Source organism: Arctopsyche grandis, chromosome 9 (assembly GCF_051622035.1).
Source record: "Arctopsyche grandis isolate Sample6627 chromosome 9, ASM5162203v2, whole genome shotgun sequence".
NCBI classification, from domain to species: Eukaryota; Metazoa; Arthropoda; class Insecta; order Trichoptera; family Hydropsychidae; genus Arctopsyche; species Arctopsyche grandis.
In genome coordinates, this window is record NC_135363.1 from 27,313,494 (window position 1) to 27,330,921 (window position 17,428).

General features: G+C 35.3%; 1 non-coding gene across 1 annotated transcript; it reads right to left on the reverse strand.

The window, feature by feature from the left end:
- Positions 1-9,557: 9,557 nt before the first annotated feature.
- Positions 9,558-9,775, reverse strand: LOC143917510 (small nucleolar RNA U3). Its single transcript, XR_013261072.1, has one exon. It is a non-coding gene; the product is annotated as a small nucleolar RNA U3 (small nucleolar RNA).
- Between the last annotated feature and the right edge of the window lie 7,653 nt (positions 9,776-17,428).

A 17,428-nucleotide genomic window follows, 5' to 3' on the forward strand; every position in this document is an offset into this window, starting at 1 on the left:
GTGAAATGTGTAGAATTTTTTTTTCTTTTTACATATTTTAAAAATCACCCGCCCATTTACCACAATACCACTTATCACCGCTCGGTAATACAACATTGTTGTTTATGATTCGTATGTTTATGCTCAGAGGTATCAAGGGACAACATTCCGCTCGGTAAAAGTATACGCCGTCGGGGTCATAAAGGTTAACCCTTTCTCGGCCTAATTACGGATTAAGCCGCAAATGCGAAAAGCCGCACGTAATCGCACAACCCAAACCGATTTTGACGCACTTATTAACAAAAAGCCCAAATGTGTCTACGAACACACAACTTGAATTTAACAAACCAAACAGTTATATAATGTCTAAGCAGAAATAACTGGAAGCGCAGATTAGTTGGATAGTGGTCTAGTCCAGGTGGACAACTTAAATTTTTCCTTAAGAGGGCTGTACACCCGAAACCTTAATTTTGTTACCGTTCCTTTCTTCGATATATATATTGAGTGTATGTATATATTGAGTGAATGCGACAATATATATCAATATATATATTGAGTGAATGCGACAGTTGCGCTTCGACCAGATAAAACGTGTTTTAAATTGACAAAATCGAGGTTTCGTATTCTACTATTTTTTCCTCCAAAACTGGACCAATTTGTAAAAAAATTTCATCATCGGTATGAGATAGATATTTTCTGTGCATCTATCGGCGTATTTTTTTTTAAATCGACCGTTAAATAACCACACTAGACTCCTTTCGTGGGTGTAAAAAAGAGGCGATTTTATAGATGTTTGGCGGCTCCTAGCTCCTATAAAAAATAATTAATCAAAAAAAATAAAACGATAGATGCACCCCAATGGTGGATATCCATAGCATATTAAAAAATAATTTCTCTAGTGCCATAATTGAGGTAGGGAGAAGTATAGTACGTTTGTATGGACAACGCACTGCTGTCCAGCCCTCTTAAAGACGGAGGAGGGGCTCTAATCTCAAATTATAAGAAAAAAGCATTATATAGAATACAAGTGGTTCGGTGCACAAAAAACCGTGCTTCTCTATCATTGGCGGTCTTATCCCACCAGAGCACGCGCCGTGTCTCGTGTCGTCTCTTTCGCACGATATGTAAAACTTGCTTTTATTTCAAGTATTAAAAGGGATCAACATCACATTCGTCACGAATACATTAGTGGCCTGCTGCACACATTTTTACACCTGTTAAATCCATGATGAATTTTAATTCCACGAAAAGAAAAGATAACTGCCCCCAATAAATGCCCTACCTCTTCTTATCTAATCTCTGAAGATATCTACGTAAACGCGAACTGCCAAATGTGGTGCCGTTAAAAGGAATATAAAATAAAAAAACAAGAGCACAAATAAAATAGTACGTCAGCGTATGCGTATTGACTGTTTAAGAGGGCTGTACACCCGAAACCTTAATTTTGTTACCATTCCTTTCTTCGATATATATATTGAGTGTATGTATATATTGAGTGAATGCGACAATATATATCAATATATATATATTGAGTGAATGCGACAGTTGCGCTTCGGCCAGATAAAACGTATTTTAAATTGACAAAATCGAGGTTTCGTATTCTACTATTTTCTCCTCCAAAACTGGACCAATTTTTAAAAAAATTTCATCATCGGTATGAGAAAGATATTTTCTGTGCATCTATCGGCGTATTTTTTTTTAAATCGACCGTTAAATAACCACATTAGACTCTTTTCGTGGGTGTAAAAAAGAGGCGATTTTATAGATGTTTGGCGGCTCCTAGCTCCTATAAAAAATAATTAATCAAAAAAATAAAACGATAGATGCACCCCAATGGTGGATATCCATAGCATATTAAAAAATAATTTCTCTAGTGCCATAATTGAGGTAGGGAGAAGTATAGTACGTTTGTATGGACAACGCACTGCTGTCCAGCCCTCTTAAAGACGGAGGAGGGGCTCTAATCTCAAATTATAAGAAAAAAGCATTATATAGAATACTAGTGGTTCGGTGCACAAAAAACCGTGCTTCTCTATCATTGGCGGTCTTATCCCACCAGAGCACGCGCCGTGTCTCGTGTCGTCTCTTTCGCACGATATGTAAAACTTGCTTTTATTTCAAGTAATAGAAGGGATCAACATCACATTCGTCACGAATACATTAGTGGCCTGCTGCACACATTTTTACACCTGTTAAATCCATGATGAATTTTAATTCCACGAAAAGAAAAGATAACCGCCCCCAATAAATGCCCCACCTCTTCTTATCTAATCTCTGAAGATATCTACGTAAACGCGAACTGCCAAATGTGGTGCCGTTAAAAGGAATATAAAATAAAAAAACAAGAGCACAAATAAAATAGTACGTCAGCGTATGCGTATTGACTGTTTAAGAGGGCTGTACACCCGAAACCTTAATTTTGTTACCGTTCCTTTCTTCGATATATATATTGAGTGTATGTATATATTGAGTGAATGCGACAATATATATCAATATATATATATTGAGTGAATGCGACAGTTGCGCTTCGGCCAGATAAAACGTATTTTAAATTGACAAAATCGAGGTTTCGTATTCTACTATTTTCTCCTCCAAAACTGGACCAATTTTTAAAAAAATTTCATCATCGGTATGAGAAAGATACTTTCTGTGCATCTATCGGCGTATTTTTTTTAAAAATCGACCGTTAAATAAGCACGCTGGACTCGTTTCGTGGGTGTAAAAAAGAGGTGATTTTATAGATTTTTGGCGGCTCCTAGCTCCTTTAAAAAATAATTAATCAAAAAAATAAAACGATAGATGCACCCCAATGGTGGATATCCATAGCATATTAAAAAATAATTTCTCTAGTGCCATAATTGAGGAAGGGAGAAGTATAGTACGTTTGTATGGACAAGGTGCTGCTGTCCAGCTCTCTTAAGTGTGTGGCGAAAATACATATATTTATGAGCATAAATAAATTTAAAACCATATTCATTTTTTTATATGTCAAAAATAATACAACTTTAACATTCTTAAGTTTTAAGTGGAGGTTGCAATTTACCGTCAAATTTTATATAAATAATTTTTCCCACCGCCGGTATATCGGTATTTACCGGTTAATAAACCTTCGTGGATTAGATAACTGTATGTGGTAACTTTTCCTAAAAAAAGCAACCCTGCGCACCATTGTTCATTTTTATGGTGATCCTTTTTTTTTGCTCTCTAGCTTTGTATTTTGTCCTCTTTTCTGGAAAATAGCCCCAAAACTCCCATTTTTTGTTCCAAAAGCACGCTCCACCGTCGAAGATAAGTTATAAATTCAGAAATTCCAATGTAAACCAGTCTTTATAACCGTTGACAAATGAATGACACGGATTACACGACCCATGTTCAATGCATTTTTTTGGTACCTGGAAAGGCTTATCGGGTAGTATTCTTGTTTACTTTGTAAATGCTCAAAATTTAAACGCCTATCGGCGTTTTTCAGGCCCATGGACTTGTTGGCAAAACGCCGATCGGTGTTGGTTAGCATTCGCAGGTTTAATTACGATTTTGTTGGTCTGTGTTACTACTCTTAAGCAGGCATCAGCGTAACCACTCTTACGAATGCATCTTTTTTGCACATTTAATACTGAAAATAATTGTATATAAAAAAACCTAATTGATAAATCACCAATTCTTTCCGTAAACTTTGATCATGAGTAAGACAAAGTGCTCAATCTGCCATAGCGAGAGGGGGTCGAAAAGGGGAAAAAAACGATCAGAGCAGTGTGGACAAATGCGACAGTGTGGACGATAGACGTCACCGTGAACGAAGAAGCAGTATTTTCAAACGTGTCTATTATGATTATTTTTCACCATCGTAATGGCGGACGTCGTTTCCACTTATATTGATGACCAAACAGAGCATAATGGCAAAGTTTGAAAACGATCGGATAAGAACCCAAACTTCGTCACACGACCAAATCGTTTCTGAATTAAGAAGAGGTTAGTTATAAACAAATTCCAAACTACCTAATCCACATTTGCATCGATTTTTAATGCAATATTATGTCTGTCTTTGTACTTAAGAGGGCTGTACACCTTAATTTTGTTGCCGTTCCTTTCTTCGATATATATATTGAATGAATGTTTATATAGAGTGAATGCGACAATATATATATATCAATATTGAGTGAATGCGACAGTTGCGCTTCCACCAGATAATACGTATTAAAAATCGACAAAATCGAGGTTTCGTATTCTCCTATTTTCTCCTCCAAAACTGGATCAATTTTAAAAAAAAAATCATCATCGGTATGAGAAAGATATTTTCTGTGCATCTATCGGCGTATTTTTTTTTAAATCGACCGTTAAATAACCACACTAGACTCTTTTCGTGGGTGTAAAAAAGAGGCGATTTTATAGATGTTTGGCGGCTCCTAGCTCCTATAAAAAATAATTAATCAAAAAAATAAAACGATAGATGCACCCCAATGGTGGATATCCATAGCATATTAAAAAATAATTTCTCTAGTGCCATAATTGAGGTAGGGAGAAGTATAGTACGTTTGTTTGGACAAGGCGCTGGTGTCCAGCCCTCTTAATTATATGCGATAAAATAATTAACGGCTATTACCAGAAATTGTATTTAATCTCTATACATATTTTTTATATCAAAATGTATTTAAAAAAAAGGATAATTTATTGGAGAGAGAAGGGAGAGTGGCTACATCTGTCCAGTCTTTGTTGTACTTTGTATTAATTTGGGATTGACTTGTTAAATGGTAAATGTGGTTACCCTGGTGCAGACTTTCATTGAACGGTTGGCATATATAAGATATAGGTATAAGTTCACGTTTGGGTTTGGTGCTAAATTCTTTGCGGGTCAATAGTGCAAGGAAGAGTCCGAGGCGCCTCTGCGTTCTGGATTGCTGCCGGACAGAGCGGGACAGAAGAATGCAGGTGGCAATGAGCGAGAAAAAGACAGAGTTATCTGAGACTACCTGATGCCGCGCCCATCTTGGCTGCTGCAATACCAGCCGTTAACATCTCTACAACGGCCATTTTTATCGCAGCTTATCCTTGCACACAGGTTTTTGCGGAAAAATATACAGTGGAACTTATTGTCTGCAAATTTTGGCAATATGCCTTGCCCAGTTGCCGAAAGGATCAATTCATAGCCGACGGTAGTGTTTGTGTTCGGTAGGTATGTATACATAGAACCTTCGATGTTTTTTTTTCGTTTTTCGAGGGTCCTTGTCGACTCAATGGTGGAACAGTCTTGTGTATCTTCCGGTGTTGAAAAAGTCTAAAATGCTCTTCAACCTTGTTGGTTTAGCCTTTTATCTTGTAGGCTCGATGGTGCAAAATGAGGGTTATTCTTTAGCTGTAACAATACAGCAATTTTATTATACAGGTCGCTGAATTACGAGACACTGAAAACTCGCAAATTAAGGAGACATCTATGAATTGTACATAAATTTGATTGGACATTAATCATACTCAAATAGGAGTGACATAGTAGGTAGTAAAGATTTTTAATCGGGAACCGTTTCAACGATGAAATTAGAGGAAATTGGCAAACCCTGATAGGAAACGATCGACCTGTAGTCACAAATATCCAGGTTTGACCAGCAGCACTACATATACAATTGAGGTCAGCTCATGGGAGCGAACCCAGCGCCTCTCGGTGTTAGGCAGAAGCTTAACGACCGAGCTATGCTGCTGGATGAGGTTATTCTATATCTACGATCATAGATATAGAATAACATAGATAGGGCCTGACGCTCTAAGCTAGTGACGCACTAGAGCGCGGCGCGTGGATGCGCCAGCACAGAAAAAATGGGATCCTTTTGTCAATTTCTATTCTGTCTAGAGAGCAAAAAAAAAGGTTAACAATAGAAATTGACAAAAGGATCCCGTTTCGGCGCATTCGTCCGCCGAAGACTACTTGTCACCCTGTTGAGTAACTCAGTAGCTAGCTGGCTTCTAAGTAAGAAGGTTGATTGACATTTTCGAAAATGCCAACGTGTTCAGTGAAATTGTGTTACAATTACTCAAGAGAACACAAAGATGATGGCATCACATATCATAAGTAAGAATAAATATAATTTCATCAATTATAATAGTATTTTAACATTATTGAGTTAAATGTAATGTTTTCTATATCTACATATGTTTAGAATAAAATACAATTTGAAATATTGAATAAAAGCTGATACCGGGTTGACACGATACGAGTACACTCAGACTTGGGAGTTTGCTAATTTGGTCATTCGTAACGTGGCAGCGTCCGAGTAACGTCCGATTGAACAAATTAGCGCCCCGGTCCGAGTGTACTCGTATCATGTCAACCCGAAATAAGTGGTAAAAATAAGGGAAGGCGGTCGAGTTGCATATGCCCAAAAAAACGGTCACTATTGTCAACTTTTTTTTTGCTCTCTTGCTTTATTGGACAGTAGTAATTGAAAATAGTTAACCATTTTTTTTTGGGCAAAAGCAACTTGACCGCCTTCCCTTGGGTAAAAACATTTAAAATTCAATCTATTTCGAAACAATATCAATATTTTTCACAACTGTTTGCTTTTAGTATCTATAATTTGTTTTTTAAAGAAGAACTTACTCATTGAGTTTGGTGACATGTCATTCGTACAAAAATTGGAGAGGAGTTGGTTTATCAATTTATTGGATCTCTTCGATAATTGTCAATTGTAAAACTATGTTTTTAAATGAATTCTAAAACTCGAAATTTATGTTTATTTTTGATTAATCTACATATTTATTTATTTTTATTTTATTTAATCAATAATGCAAACTCGTCATTACAGAGTGTACTATACAGATAATAAATATCAATTATAAATACATGATTATTATATATTTTACATTAAACACGACATCTATGTTCGAACATTTGTACATTCGAACACGTAAATATTATACAAAGCAAATACAATCAAAATCTACAGAGACATATATGGACAAATTTGTAGCAATTATACATACATATCAGCGAAAAATCGAGATGCTGAATGACTAGAATTCAGATAAACTGAAAAACTATAATAGGAAACGATCGACTTGGAGTCACATATTTAAGGTTTGGCTAGCAGCAACCAGTGGGAATCGAACCCGTGACCACTTTATTCGAAAGCATTATATCCTAATCACTAGTCAATGCTACATCTGTATATGTGAGTGATTGTGAGAAAATTCAAACTCATTTTTTTCTTCATTACATCTTAATTTTGAATCGAAAACATTTTGACGTCCTTTAAAATTGAGATTCACACATCAAATCATCATTAACTTCAAGCTTGATAACTAACTTATGACGCATGTGATGATTATAACGCAATCAAACGAATATTTTTTGGAAGTACATATGTATGTAGAATCCATCAAAAGTAGAACGGGAAGCAGGTGTAAAACATTCAACGTAACTAATCTGGGATTGACCCATGTTAGCTTCGGTTATACAACAACCCCAAAATCCTCGATTGCGACTTGATTCAATGGATTTTCCACACCCAGACAAAAAGAGATAAGCAGGACGATCATGGCTATTCCTCGCCACGGCAAATTTTCGCATCGGATCGATTCCGAAACAATTCAAGTTTTTTGGCGCCGAAATTCCAAACCGTAACGGGTGACCCACGTGCTGGCCACAAGCGGAACATATTTCATTTCGTTTCTTCCAAGTGCAAACCGGTTCCGCGTAGAGGAGATAAGACATGAAAAAAAAAATCTCCGTACAGTAAACTCGGATTTAGAATACTAAGCAGAGATCGTTGCTCTAGCGACGTAAACTCACAAGTTCCATCGAAAGTTGCTTAGTTGATTGTTGAACCGTTTCGAGACAAGCGAGGATGCGTGCGGTTGGAATTCGCACGATAGAGGAAGATATGCGGTTAATTAATCGAACATCTCTTGTCGTCTTGTGTTTTATTTTTCAACATCATCTATGTACAAAAGCCGATTTTGCAAATGACTTTTTGATGTAGCACTTGCGGTACGTGTATTATAATACGCATCCAACGACTGATGGAGATTTAATAACCGTTAAAAATGATGAATGTGTCGTTGGATGAAGTGCCAGTTTGTTATGTAGCAGAATTTGCAAAGGCGTACAACGAGGTTATTTGCTCATAGTGTAATTATTGTTAATGAGATGTAAATATTGTGAATTATTGCTAAATAAACCGAAGTACGAAACCTTTATGATTTATTTGTGTTACTACATATGTATGTACATAACTAACGCATGTTTGCATTGGGTGTATTGTTTGCATAAAATTCGTCACCCAAATACTAAAATGAAACTAATTAATGATGACACTTTTCGTACATTAGCCCTATCATGAATTATGATGATAAAACGCAAAAATTTCATCTAGAATCTTTACCTTAAACTATCTTTAAACTGAATGAGTACAGTGGAAAAATATCTGATCAGTAAGTGTCAAAAGATTTAATTTTAACAGAATTCCAATAGAATGGAAGCAATGATAGATAAATTGTTATGATAATGATAGATAGAATGAATTTGTCTCGAGATATGCAAGGTTATTCTCTAACCGTTTATCTTCTTGCTACTGAGAAGCAAGCTACATAGAGTATAATGTGATTGTGTGGAATCTGAATGTAGCAAATTACTCTCTATTGATTGACACATACATACGTAATAAAGAAAATACTAATAAAAGATCATGGAAAAAGGTTAACAATAGAAATTGACAATAGTGAACTCTTTTTTTTGGGCAAAAGCAACTCGACCGCCGGCCCTTAAACATAACATATAATTAATTATGGGTGCGATTTGACTTTACATTGAAAAAAATACTTTGTATCTTAAAAAAAATGTTTGTGCATTAAAAATTTACATTATTTTCGGTGCATTAAACAATCTCGTATTGTGCATAATTATTACATAGATACATATAAATCTAAACAATATCTGACATCTATCGTCAGATATTACAAATATCGTATTAATACGATAAATAACGATGAATACTTTCATGTAACAATACGAATTTTTTATATTCGATAAACAACCACAGAGACATCTATGGTGAGCAATATGGCGAAACCTAAGATATAACAATGACTAAAGGTTCGCAACAGAAAATTGGGAAGGAAACGCCAATTTTACAGGAATCGTTTCAATGAAAATCAGAAAAATTGACAAATTCTGATAAGAAACGACCGACCTTGACAAATCAAGGTCTGGCCAATAGCGAGCTCTTAGCGGGAGTCGAACTCGTAACATCAAGTACGAGATAATTCAACATTCACCACTAGACCACGCTACTGGTTAGGTTAGGTTTGTAGAACGGGATGAAACGATCATTCGAAACAATAGATTTTAGCATTAAAATCATTGAAGTATACTTCTTCAATGATTAGAATAGATACAAATTAATAAGCGGTAAGTAAAAAGGGGCAACGTTGCAGTCTTCCGCTATTGATTGCCAACTGTCAACTGTCAAAAGTGTTTACTTTTGTTTCTCACTTGTGCAAAGTAATCTTTATGAAAGTATAGGAGGTAAGTACTAAATAAAACAAGTGATCTTTAGTCTTTAAGTGTGTGATAGAATATGTTTAGAAAATAAGCCACTCAGACAGCGACGGCTCCCAAAACCACCCGTGATCCAAACGGGCAGTGAACGGTCATCGATAGCCATGAGATGATCGATAAAATCATTTCATAGCCCGCCTCACGCTCAAGGAACCGCGCCACGCCTCGTCATCGTGACTCGTGCACTCTCTTATGGAGCGTGCTTGACGGTGAAGAAAGTACTACAGAAATGATCCTGTGGAGTACAGTCCTAAAGTGTCACCACTTTTTTTCAGGTTCTTATGGCAAACAGGTACATCACTGCTAAGTAGTACTCAAACACCTGTAGACATCTATTGGCCAATGGTAGAACTATCGAATGCCATCGCCACCGGTCAAAGTCAATGTTGGCGTCACAGCGCAAAAATTACACGCCAACATAGATGATAGGAAAAAACTGAGATAAGCAATCAATCGCATCCGTTGATAGCTGGTTCATAAATGTTTACACGACACTTCTCGCTCTTTACATGAAATTGTTACACAATATATGTACATATGTACTCTTTATCATATAATGTCTGAATCAGTGAAACCTTCCCGAAACAAAAGAAGAAATGAAAAACAATTTTCGAAAAAACAAGACCGACGTAATTAGGCGCTGACGACTGGATACGCACACACTCTTCAAAGGGTTTAAGAGTTTTGTAATAAGAAAAGAAATCTGGATTTTGTTCTTTATCGCTTTGCCAAAAGCAACGTTGACGACGGCAGCTGACCAAAAATGAATTTTAAATTTACATTTTTTTTTAAATATACACATGCATATACATTTTTTTTTATTAAATTTATTATTAAAAATCAAAAGACATATGTAGCTCACTAAAGTGCTTTACAAAATGGCCAGTGGCGTCGCTAGGGTTGGTGCAGTAAGTCAGGGTATCACCCCCCTCCCCAACCCGAAGTTATAAACCGAGATCGGCGGCCAGGATTACTTTATACACAAAAAATGGTACACTATTGTCCTACAAAGCAAGAGAGCAAAAAAAAGTTGACTAATTTATTTGTGTTTTTTCTCTTATTTATTATATTTCGACCATTGTGGCATTACAGGGATTTCTGTAATGCCACAATGGTCCAAACTTAAATAAATAAATAAAATAAACTGGTAACAAATTATAATTTCTCTAATGGGGGCTAGTAAATATGTAATTTCCGTACTGAAAATATAACTACGCCCAGTGAAAATGTAATTATGTAGATATCATTTCACTGAAACCTCAGTTTAATTTTATTTCACTGCTGTTATAATTACTAGAGATGGGATAGCCACAGTGCTATCCATTATTCGGCAAACCTTTAACAATGCATTTACAACCTTTGAACAATACACGGCCCCCTCGGGCTCCGGTGACTAAATTAATTACACTGTATGTACATTGTGATCGTTTTTTTCTTGATTCGTTATTATATTCGTTATTATATTCGTACATTATGTTGGCAGTGCTTTAACTGTGAATGTCGAATCAAAACGATTATTATAATACGGAGAGCGTTACTTACACACGCACACATTGATTTTGTGAAGTGGAATTTTATTTAATTCTCATATAAAGACAATTTAATATATTATCCCTATTGATTCAATTCAGATTCGTGTAAATACGAGTAAATACTAGTAAGAGCTTTTAGCTCGCAATTTTACCGATTTAAAATTCAGCACACTTCCAATTAACCCTTTTAAACGAAAATAAAAAATAGTGTGGGCAGTACACTATCCCACTTAATATCTTTCAATAGAAAATAATCAATATTAAATTGTATTAACAGTGGGAAAAAAATCCCAAATGAAAATACGTACTTTTGACTTTTGATTTGAACTGGATGACTACTTGGAGAGATTTGAAAGCTGAAAATAACTACAAATGAAAGATAAAATACCCGCCTATAGATTTTAATATTAATTTTGAACAGAAAATTGACAGATATTGAGACATAGATCGAACAACACGAAGATATAGAAAAATCGCGCGATTTAAAAAACACATATATCTCCAAATCTCAAGCCAATCAACATTTTTTATTACCAGATTCGTGTTCACTGGGCATAGATCTATAAGAAAAATTATATCTCGTTTCTGAACCAAAAAACAGTCGTCAGTTGTCGAATAGTGTAGTTAAGCAGATAAGTGGCTGTTAGTAGTTAGTACTAGTGTTGTACCGTTTTATGACTAATGTTATCACTGGTATCTTCTTCACTTGTAGTGTCACTCTCATTTTCTTCCTCTTGAGAAACAAAAGAAACGATATCTGCATCATCCATGCGTTTAAAACCTGGATCACTTAAATAATGATTGAGCCAATCATCGATGTTTTCCTTATTCATGTTTTCAAAACATTTTAAATTTTTCAATAATCCACATATTTTCAGATATATCATTCGCTTCTTTCTCTTCAGAATCCACTAAATCTGTTTCCATGTCAAGAAGAATCCTTCTCCATGATCAAACAAGTGTTACTGGCTTTACTTTTGACCAAGATTGTGTTATTCCGTGTATATTGCATCCATTTTCGTCATTTTTTTCCAGCAATTGATCAGGTTGTCATCTTTCTCAATAAGATTTTTCAGAAGACTTTGACAATAAACACGTTTCATTGTTGATATAATACCTAGGTCCATGTTTCATTGATGTCACATTAGGTAGCAACAATTTTGTAACCATAAGTCCATCGTTTGTCGGCAAGCACTTCCAGTACAAGCCTGTTTCATCTGCAATATACTCGTAGATTTGATCGGGATCGTACTTTAAAAATTCAATTTTCCGATATGACTATGGAGGAATTTTGGATTTCTGTCCAAGAGGAATGCATATCCAGTTCTCTACATGAGGGCATAACAATTTTTTTTGCAGTTTTCAATATCACATTTGTGTGAGCTTGGTTCTCAACAATAACTAATAAAAAGACTTACGAATTTAGACGAAGGATTGAGGGTAGCTATATCAAATATTCGACCTAATATTTCTGAAATCTGCAAGCTCAGGTATTACATTAATTGATTTTTACATCAAATAAATTCCATTTTGTTAAGGGTAATTTTGGTTACAGTTTTTCCGTATATGTATGTATATATCATTTCTTTAACTATTATGTATAGGTATTCCTCGACTTACGACAGAGATACGTTCCTGAATCTCGGTCGTAAGTCAAATCTATATATTATATAATATATGTATTTTTTTTTTTTGGTGAGTAGTAGTGATAAATAAAAAAGTACCAGGTCGGTGTTTAATTTTTACGACCCCCCCCCCGCTTTTTTCGATACTTAAAAAATGTGTATCCTAATATTGGTAGTAGAAATATTTATAAAAAATCAAATGCTAATTAGCTTGAAAAGCCAATCAAAGTGGTCTGAATAAAGCTTATAATTTTTTGCAATATAATTTACAGTTCTGAAAATTCGGTTAGATGATTCGATTTCGGCATCATTCAGTGTCTCTAATTTTTTCAATGGATTGTTGGGCTGTTTTTAAAAATTTTTCTGCACTCATTTTTTCATACGTTTGAAGCGGTCTCCGTGACGAGCCAGAATGTTAAATTACAGAAAACACAAATATCGGAAGGCAAAGATCGAAAATCGAAAGATCTTAAGTCGAAAGATCAAAAAAAAAAGGGTGTATGGTAAACGGTACATACTCACTTAATTTGCGCGAGCAGGATACAACAGGAACAAGAGGAACAGGCTTTTCCTCCCGTATTGATGAGCGCGCGCAGAATACGGGAGGAAAAGCCTGTTCCTCTTGTTCCTGTTGTACCCTGCTCGCGCAAATTAAGTGAGTATGTACGTGAGTACATATGTACCGTTTACCATGCACCCTTTTTTTTTGATCTTTCGACTTAAGATCTTTCGATTTTCGATCTTTGCCTTCCAATATTTGTGTTTTCTGTAATTTAACATTCTGGCTCGTCACGGAGACCGCTTCAAACGTATGAAAAAATGAGTGCAGAAAAATTTTTAAAAACAGCCCAACAATCCATTGAAAAAATTAGAGACACTGAATGATGCCGAAATCGAATCATCTAACCGAATTTTCAGAACTGTAAATTATATTGCAAAAAATTATAAGCTTTATTCAGACCACTTTGATTGGCTTTTCAAGCTAATTAGCATTTGATTTTTTATAAATATTTCTACTACCAATATTAGGATACACATTTTTTAAGTATCGAAAAAAGCGGGGGGGGGGGTCGTAAAAATTAAACACCGACCTGGTACTTTTTTATTTATCACTACTACTCACCAAAAAAAAAAAATACATATATTATATAATATATAGATTTGACTTACGACCGAGATTCAGGAACGTATCTCTGTCGTAAGTCGAGGAATACCTATACATAATAGTTAAAGAAATGATATATACATACATATACGGAAAAACTGTAACCAAAATTACCCTTAACAAAATGGAATTTATTTGATGTAAAAATCAATTAATGTAATACCTGAGCTTGCAGATTTCAGAAATATTAGGTCGAATATTTGATATAGCTACCCTCAATCCTTCGTCTAAATTCGTAAGTCTTTTTATTAGTTATTGTTGAGAACCAAGCTCACACAAATGTGATATTGAAAACTGCAAAAAAAATTGTTATGCCCTCATGTAGAGAACTGGATATGCATTCCTCTTGGACAGAAATCCAAAATTCCTCCATAGTCATATCGGAAAATTGAATTTTTAAAGTACGATCCCGATCAAATCTACGAGTATATTGCAGATGAAACAGGCTTGTACTGGAAGTGCTTGCCGACAAACGATGGACTTATGGTTACAAAATTGTTGCTACCTAATGTGACATCAATGAAACATGGACCTAGGTATTATATCAACAATGAAACGTGTTTATTGTCAAAGTCTTCTGAAAAATCTTATTGAGAAAGATGACAACCTGATCAATTGCTGGAAAAAAATGACGAAAATGGATGCAATATACACGGAATAACACAATCTTGGTCAAAAGTAAAGCCAGTAACACTTGTTTGATCATGGAGAAGGATTCTTCTTGACATGGAAACAGATTTAGTGGATTCTGAAGAGAAAGAAGCGAATGATATATCTGAAAATATGTGGATTATTGAAAAATTTAAAATGTTTTGAAAACATGAATAAGGAAAACATCGATGATTGGCTCAATCATTATTTAAGTGATCCAGGTTTTAAACGCATGGATGATGCAGATATCGTTTCTTTTGTTTCTCAAGAGGAAGAAAATGAGAGTGACACTACAAGTGAAGAAGATACCAGTGATAACATTAGTCATAAAACGGTACAACACTAGTACTAACTACTAACAGCCACTTATCTGCTTAACTACACTATTCGACAACTGACGACTGTTTTTTGGTTCAGAAACGAGATATAATTTTTCTTATAGATCTATGCCCAGTGAACACGAATCTGGTAATAAAAAATGTTGATTGGCTTGAGATTTGGAGATATATGTGTTTTTTAAATCGCGCGATTTTTCTATATCTTCGTGTTGTTCGATCTATGTCTCAATATCTGTCAATTTTCTGTTCAAAATTAATATTAAAATCTATAGGCGGGTATTTTATCTTTCATTTGTAGTTATTTTCAGCTTTCAAATCTCTCCAAGTAGTCATCCAGTTCAAATCAAAAGTCAAAAGTACGTATTTTCATTTGGGATTTTTTTCCCACTGTTAATACAATTTAATATTGATTATTTTCTATTGAAAGATATTAAGTGGGATAGTGTACTGCCCACACTATTTTTTATTTTCGTTTAAAAGGGTTAATTGGAAGTGTGCTGAATTTTAAATCGGTAAAATTGCGAGCTAAAAGCTCTTACTAGTATTTACTCGTATTTACACGAATCTGAATTGAATCAATAGGGATAATATATTAAATTGTCTTTATATGAGAATTAAATAAAATTCCACTTCACAAAATCAATGTGTGCGTGTGTAAGTAACGCTCTCCGTATTATAATAATCGTTTTGATTCGACATTCACAGTTAAAGCACTGCCAACATAATGTACGAATATAATAACGAATATAATAACGAATCAAGAAAAAAACGATCACAATGTACATACAGTGTAATTAATTTAGTCACCGGAGCCCGAGGGGGCCGTGTATTGTTCAAAGGTTGTAAATGCATTGTTAAAGGTTTGCCGAATAATGGATAGCACTGTGGCTATCCCATCTCTAGTAATTATAACAGCAGTGAAATAAAATTAAACTGAGGTTTCAGTGAAATGATATCTACATAATTACATTTTCACTGGGCGTAGTTATATTTTCAGTACGGAAATTACATATTTACTAGCCCCCATTAGAGAAATTATAATTTGTTACCAGTTTATTTTATTTATTTATTTAAGTTTGGACCATTGTGGCATTACAGAAATCTCGTCACGTAGACCCGTTTGAAGTCACCAAATGTTAAAACGAGAGTCTTTCGAGAGTCGAAAGTCACAATATTTGGTATACAAAATGTTATATGAAATATAAGCAAACATATTTTTTAATTGTACTCGTCAATCAAATTTTTATATCAAAGTACCAGGGTGGCGACCTAACTCAAAAATAAGTACCAGGGCGGCGACCTGCCCGACTACACCACTGCATACATATGTATATACGCACTTCGAATACGTACTGTATGTCATAGGCATATTCGCAATTCCCAACGGCTCGATACCAGTTTATCTTTTACGCGCCATTTTTGTGTTTATGTTTTTTCCTCTGCCACACTCATCTTTTCCGGTGCTTTTCTTCGAATCCACTTTATTTCTGTCACGTTCGCATCGCACCGCACCGCACCTGATGGAACGTAAAAATCTGTCCGCTCGTTTGGAAAACTGTGTCAACTCGACGAAATCGTGCGGCACATTTCGATCAACTCCACTTTATACACTCATCATCATAATAATGATGATTATTTCGCACTATTCATCGTTCAACTTTCGTTCGCCTTTTTACATTGTACATAAACGTTTTGGGACATAATTCGGTATAATTTTAAGCGCTACCAATTATATATCCATTATACATATCCATTATACATATCCATGTATATAGCCCAATAATATTAATAAGATAGTTGCAAAGAGGTTGCCACAAAATATTATATTATCAGCAGATTGGCTCTTTTTGTACGTCGCACACAATAAGGAAGGGTGTGTCTAATATGGGTCTACGCGACGAGCCAGAATGTTAAATTACAGAAAACACAAATATCGGAAGGCAAAGATCAAAAATCGAAAGATATTAAGTCGAAAGATAAAAAAAAGGGTGCATGGTAAACGGTACATACTCACGAACAAACTCACTTAATTTGCGCGAGCAGGATACAACAGGAACAAGAGGAACAGGCTTTTCCTCCCGTATTAATGTGCGCGCGCAGAATACGGGAGTAAAAGCCTGTTCCTCTTGTTCCTGTTGTATCCTGCTCGCGCAAATTAAGTGAGTATGTACGTGAGTATGTACCGTTTACCATGCACCCTTTTTTTTTGATCTTTCGACTTCCGATCTTTGCCTTCCGATATTTGGTTTTTCGTGCATTTCTAATTCGATCCCGTGGGGTAGACCCATCTAATATCTATCTTTACAGAGTAGCTTCGATAAACACACACATAATTGCACCTCATTTCATTATCACTAGGGAACACCCAGCACTAGAGGGCTTTTAATCTTAACAGTCCATCAAATGGAAGAGACCTACCGGGTTGTATCTTTGCTAAATATCATTGTTTTGTGAAATTTGGCAGTGGCTCGATTGTTTTTATGCAATTAAAACTAGTTGTGTTCTTTCCCCGTTAAAATTACGCCTCTGGGCGATTAAACATAAGAGGAAAGGATGTTGTCGAGGAGCAATTTTACTGCAGGGTTTCAGGGCTA